Below are 7,034 nucleotides of genomic sequence, written 5' to 3'. Positions count from 1 at the left end.
TTTTTTTTTAAGATGTGGGGAATGTAGCCTGAGCTGGAGTGCAATGGTGCAATCATAGCCCACTGCAGCCTTGAACTCCTAGGCTCAAGCAATCCTCCCACCTCAGTCTCCTAAGTAGCTAGGACTAAAGACAAATGCCACCATGTCCAGCTAATTTTATTTTTTGTAGAGACAGAGTCTCACTATGTTGCCCAGGCTGGTCTCAAACTTCTGGCCTCAAGCCATGTCCCTGCCTCAGCCTCCCAAAGTGGTGGGATTACAGGCATGAGCAACCACACCTGACCTACATTTAGATCTTTAAAATCCAGAATCCAGAATATGAAAGCAAATCTCTACAGTTTTGTTTTTTTAATCATGTTTAAAGTCAAGAAAACACACTAAAGCAAATTCTAGATGAATCAAACATTTAAACATTTTTAAAAAGTGAAACCATAAAAGCACTAGAAGAAAACATGGATATTTTAAAAAATAAAGTCAAAAAGCCCTTCCAAATAGGACAATAAAAAACTGACAGGCTGGGCACAGTGGTTCACGCCTATAATCCCAACATTTTGGGAGGCCAAGGTGGGAGGATCACTTGAGGCCAGAGACAAGCCTCAGCAACATAGTGAGACCCTATCTCTACAAAAAATATTAGCCAAGTGTGGTGGAGCACGCCTGTAGTTCCAGCTACTCAGGAGGCTGAGGCGGGAGAATCACTTGAGCCCAGGAGACTGAAGCTGCAGTGACCTATGACTGCACCACTGTACTTCGGCCTGGGTGACAAAGCAAGACCCTAACTCTAAAAAAAAAAGAAAGAAAGAAAGAAAGAAAAAGACTGATGAATTTCACTAAAAACTAAACATTCCTGCAGAGCAAAAAAACAAGTCTTATTAAACATAACGACCAAAAACAGTGATACACTGTATTGGTGGGGGATATGGAGAAACTGGCATTATTATGCTACTGTTGGTAGTTGCATAAACCAATACAACTTTACTAGGAAGCAATTTGGCAATATCTATCAAATTACTAATTCATATGCCTTTGACCCAACAACTGTTCTAGAAATTTTCTTACAGATTTACTATATTCACAATGTACAAATTACTATTTGGAAATTACTTAAATGTCCATTAACCTAGGACTGGTTAAATAAATTATGGTACATGCATACACTGCAATTCTATGCAGTCATAAAAAGAATGAAGAGGCTCTGAGCTGGGTATGAAGTGCTATGATTTCCAAGACACACTGCTAAGGGAGGAAAACAAGGTGCAGAACAGTGTTTATGGTATGCTACCATCTGTGTAAAAAAAAAAAAAAAACTGGGAAGGGGGTAGCAGAAAGAGAAAATATATAAATATATAATTCCTTACATATGCAGACTAATGTCTGAAAAAAAATACATAAAAATCTGATAAACATGGTAACAATGATTGCCTCTAAGAAACAGGTTTTATGGCCAGGCACGGTGGCTCACACCTGTAATTCCAACACTTGAGAGGCCGAGGCAGGCTGATCACCTAAGGTCAGGAGTTCAAGACCAGCCTGTCCAACACGGTGAAACCCCGTCTCTGCTAAAACTATAAAAATTAGCTGGGCGTGGCGGTGGGAGCCTGTAATCCCAGCTACTCAGGAGGCTGAGGTAGCAGAATCGCTTGAACCTGGGAGGCAGAGGTTGCAGTGAGCCAAGATCACACCATTGCACTCCAGCCTGGGTGACAAAGTAAGACTCTGCCTCAAAAAAAAAAAAAAAGAGTTTCACATGCTAGATACCTTTAATAATTTTCCAACTTTCTAGCTACTCAGGTTACTCCCCTCATCCAATCCATCCACAAATCATGTTAGCTATGCCTTCAAAAGACATCCAGACTGTTCTACATTCTGACTGTGGTGATGGTTATATGAACCTATACATGTGTTAGAATTCATAGACCTGTATATACAAAGGGTCGATTTTACTTTATGTTAATACAAAAATAATTTTTTAAAAAAGACATCCAGACCAGAAGTGGTGGCTCACGCCTGTAATCCCAGCACCTTGGGAGGCTGAGGCAGGTGGATTACCTGAGGTTAGGAGTTCAAGACCAACCTGGCCAACATGGCGAAACCCCATCTCTACTAAAACTACAAAAATTAGCCACACATGGTGGCAAGAACCTATAATCCCAGCTACTTGGGAGGCTGAGGCAAGAGAATCACTTGAACCCAGGAGGTGGAGGTTGCAGTGAGCCAAAATCATACCACTGCCCTCTAGCCTGGGCGACCGGGTGAGCCTCCATCTTAAAAACAAAACAAACAAACAAAGAAAGACATCTGTTATCTACCCACTTTTTACCACCTCCACTGCCACCATCTCTTATCTGAATCATTACAATATCCTCCTGACCAGATGCCCTGGTTCTCTTCTTCACTTCCTACAGTCATCTCCACACAGCAGCCAGTGTGATCCTGTTAAAAACTAAACCAAATCATGTCCTCAAATGGCTATCCATTTCATGTAGAAAAAATGCTAAAGTCCTTTTGAGAGCCTACCCAGCCCAAAGCAGCTTGACCTCCTGTTCCCAAGGTTTCCTTTCCTACTGGCCTCTTCACTTACTAAACTCAGGTTGCATTGGCCCTCTCGCCCTCCCTTGACAACACCAGGTGTGTTCCTACCTCCCAGTCTTTGCTCTAGCTGTTCCCTCTGCCGGAAATATTTTTCTCACTTGACACTCTCACATCCTTCAAGTCTCCTTACATCTCGCCTCCATGAAGTTTATCCTGACCATCTTGTTTAATCATGCAACCTACTGGACCTTTCCTCCACAACACCCCCATCTGTACTCTGATTCCTCTTTATCCTACTCAATTTTTTTCTCTTTTCCAAAATACATATTATCTTTTAGTAAAATTTACTTATTAGGCTTATTGTCTTTCTCTATATCCCCACTACTAGAAGATAAACTCCACGAGGACAGGGATCTTTCATTCGTTTTATTCACAGATATACCCCATACATCTAGAAAAGTGCCTGGCACATATTAGGTGTTTGGTAACTATTTTACTCCTCCCTGAGGTAAAATGACATCGAATAAATGAGTAAATGAACAAACAAATGAACACATAAACAAGTGGTTGTCTTTCTGATTAGAGAACATTTGAACAGAGACCTGAAAGAAGGGAGGGAACAAAGCATTTCTCCTGGAAAAAACCATTTCAGGTGAAAGGGTAAATACAAATGCCCTAAGGCAGGCACACCTTAGCATGTTCCAGAAAAGGGGGGAAAAAGAAACAACAAGGAGAACAATGCGGGTGGCACAAGTGAGGCAGGAAGTAAACCACAAGGGCAGTGAGGTGATGGGAGGAAACCCGTGTAATGTGTACACAGGGCAAACTCTGGCTTGTATGAGAGGAGAAAGAGGCCACTAGAGAGCTTCAAATGAAATGTTATGATCTATGTTAGTTAAATGTTATATGTTAGTTAAAAATCTTTCCATAAAGAAGGCACAGGTGGAGCTGAACTTCCATCCACAAAATGTTAAGCTCTCCCAAGACAAGTAAAAGAAAGAATACTCCCCAATGTAACTTTATGGGGCTAATACAAATCATGAATCCAAAACCAAACGTACAAAGATAGTTCCCAAAAAAGCACACATTAATTTTTGAGCCAATTTTAAGTCCTAGACAAAATACTAGCAAATCTCATTTAGAAATGCATATAATCCCAGCCTCTTTGGGAGGCCAAGGCAGGAGGATCACTTGAGGTCAGGAGTTCGAGAGCAGCCTGGCCAACATGGTGAAACCTCATCTCTACTAAACATACAAAATTAGCTGGGCTTAGTGGCACTCACCTGTAATCCCAGCTACTCGGGAGGCTGAGGCAGGAGAATCGCTTGAACCCAGGAGGCAGAGCTTGCAGTGAGCCGAGATGGCGCCACTATACTCCAGCCTTGGCAACAGAGCAAGGCTTTGTCTCAAAAATAACTGCCAGATGTGGCGGCTCATGCCTGTAATGCCAGCATTTTGGAAGGCCGAGGTGTGTGGATCACTTGAGGTCAGGAGTCCGAGACCAGCTTGGCCAACATGGCAAAACCCCACCTCTACTAAAAATTAAAAAAATTAGCCAGGCACAGTGGCGCATGATTGTAATCCCAGCTACTCAGGAGACTGAGGCAAGAGAATCGCTTGAATTGAGGAGGGGGAGGTTGTAGTGAGCTGAGATCACACCACTGCACTCCAGCCTGGGTGACAGAGTAAGACTCTGTCACAGAAAAAAACAAAAAACAAAAATAAAATAATAATAGCAGCCAGGCACGGTGGCTCACACCTATAATCCCAGCACTTTGGGAGGCAGAGACAAGCAGATCACGAGGTCAGGAGTTCAAGACCAGCCTGGCCAATATGGTGAAACCCCATCTCTACTAAAAATACAAAAATTCTCCAGGCATGGTCGTGTGCAACTGTAGTCCCAGCTACTTGGGAGGCTGAGGCAGAAGAATTGCTTGAACCTGGGAGGTGGAGGTTGCAGTGAGCTGAGATCTAACCACTGCACTCTAGCCTGGGCGACAGAGCAAGACACCGTCTCAAATAATAATAATAATGATAGCTACATTTATTGAGCACCACTCTAAATGTTTTTCATGGATTAACTCATTTAATCTTCACAACAACCCTATGCCATGTTATTTCATCCATTTTTACAGACAAAGAAATGAAGATACAGAGAGGCTAAATAATTTACCAAAGTCAACAGATAGAAAGTAGAGATTCTGAAGATTATGAATTTCAAAAACATCAATGATATTCTGATTTAATTGCTCTGGGGGGTGGAACCAATATTTTTTAAAGCACCCCAAGCAATTCTAATGTGCAACCAGGGTTAGGAAGAACTAAATCCATTAGCTAACTTCCCCCACCCTGAGAGACAGTACATGGACATAGCCAAGGCAGGAGACGTTTTAGTGAGGATTAAATATAAAACAAGCAACAAGGGTCAGAAAACACGATTTCCCAGGTGTTTTCCAACAGTGAAAGTCTACCATTATCTGTTTCCACATAGTCTTTCTAGAAGTCTAGGAGGTGTAATATTCCATGTTACACCAGCTAGCAGATTCAATTCTAGTTCACTTTGGAGAAATCTGTCAGCTTATTTATTTGGGATGGAGTTCCCAAAACAAGAATAGGGTAAAATATCCTAGCAGCCTATAATACAAGTTGAGTATCCCTTACCCAAATGTTTGGGAACAGAAGTGTTTCAGATTTCAGGCTTTGGAATATGTGCATTATATGCTTACTGACTGAATATCCCAAATCCGAAAATCCAAAACCTGAAATGCTCCAGTAAGCATTTCTTTTGAGCATCATCTCAGCACTCAAAGTGTCAGATTTTGGAGTATTTCAAATTTTGGATTTTCAGATTAGGGATACTCAACCTATACTAGAATACAATTATTTCAGAATAAGAAACAGCTCTACTTTACAGAAAAGAGTAGCAAAAAGAGGGAAGAATTCAGGAGGCCAACCTAATATTTTGTAAAAGTATAACTGGATAAATGTTACTGAGCTGCACAAAGATCACTTCTGCTGACTGGAGCTAAAGCCACAAAGGGATCCTAACCCTATTCTCCTCTGTATCCTGATGTTGATGCAGTCAGATGTGGTTCTATGGAGTCAGGAACTACTGCCACAGTCAGCATGCAGAAGCCAAAGCGACGAGTGCTACCCAGCAGAGTTCAAGAAGGTTCAAGAAGTTGTTTTTCGGGAGGAAAACAAGCTGTGTTGGCTACAGCAGCAGGCTCTAGGAGGCCGGCCTCCAGCCCACTGCCTCATTTATCTCCCCTTCACAAGGAGAAGCCTGGACACACATGGGTCCCCAAAGCGGTGTTAACAGCTACCACTCACACTGCTTCTCTTTGACCCTGCAGAATCAGAGCTCCTCAGCCTTCAAGGAGTTGGAACTACTGCAATTCCATCTCTTCCCAAAGCTATTCTCTGAAGCTTGGGAATCAACTTTAAAGAATCTTTCAAGGTGGGATACAGGAAAAACTATAAGTCAAATAAAAGTTGAAGACTGAACTCAGTATCCTTAGACTTGGTGTTCTATAGAGTGGGCAACAAGCCAACTGGGTCTACCACTTTCAATACTGTGTGCTACTTCCTAGAAGTGAGAGTTGCTTTAGGTAGTCTCCTCATCTAATTGTTAGAGATCCAATGGTTCAGCTACATAAAATTGCCCATTCCTCCCCATGTCTCTCCCATCTCTATGCCTTTGCTCATACTATCTGTACTACCAGGAATGTTCTCGCCCACATCCCTTTCTGAAATACTTCTACCCTTCTTTTAAAGACCTGCTCAAACCTCACTTCCTCTAAGATGCCCTCCCAGATCCCACCCCAACTCCTATATTAACTTCATTTACACTGTGTTATAATATGGCATTCCCCACCCTTTGCCATTTTTAGATGGCTTATACCTGTCTCCAACAAGAAATCAGGCCCTAGTGGATAATAATAAAGTTTCATTAGATCTTTTCTATGCCTTTCAGCACCTCATATAAAGCAGAAATTCAGGAAATATTTGTTAAACAGAATTGGATTCAAGAAGCATTCAGAAGGCTTCTTACAGTAGCTCACGCCTGTAATCTCAGCACTTTGGAAGGCTGAGGTGAGAGGATCACTTGAGCCCAGGAGTTTGAGACCAGCCTGGGTAACATAGGGAAGATCCTATCTCTACAAAAAAAATTTTTTAATTAGCCGGGTATAGTGGTGCAGTGCCTATGGTCCCAGCTAGTTGGGAGGCTGAGGTGGGAGGAACACTAGAGCCCAGGGGGTTGAGACTACAGTGAGCCATGATCGCACTCCTGCACTTCAGCCTGGGTGACAGAGCAAGACTTCATCTCAAAAAAAAAAAAAAGAAGAAGAAAGACAGAGAAGCTGCTCTACTAGTCTGACCTCGGTTTGCTATGGAACACAAGATCCACCTGTCTTCTTTTGTTAGTTTGCTTTGAAATATTACTCTTTAAAATAATTTTCCTTCCTGTGATTTTTTTTCCGATTTTTTTTTTTTTTTTT

The 7,034-nt window shown here is 42.0% G+C and overlaps 1 protein-coding gene across 10 annotated transcripts in view; it reads right to left on the bottom strand.

The window, feature by feature from the left end:
• Window positions 1-7,034, bottom strand: part of MELK (maternal embryonic leucine zipper kinase) — a 119,649-nt gene that overhangs the window by 76,962 nt on the left and 35,653 nt on the right. The gene's annotated exons all lie outside the window — the stretch shown is intronic.

The sequence above is a fragment of the Colobus angolensis genome, unplaced genomic scaffold, assembly GCF_000951035.1.
Source record: "Colobus angolensis palliatus isolate OR3802 unplaced genomic scaffold, Cang.pa_1.0 Scaffold181, whole genome shotgun sequence".
NCBI lineage: Eukaryota > Metazoa > Chordata > Mammalia > Primates > Cercopithecidae > Colobus > Colobus angolensis.
Note: the sequence above shows the minus strand (reverse complement) of the source record. Positions and strands in the feature narration are given on the sequence as shown.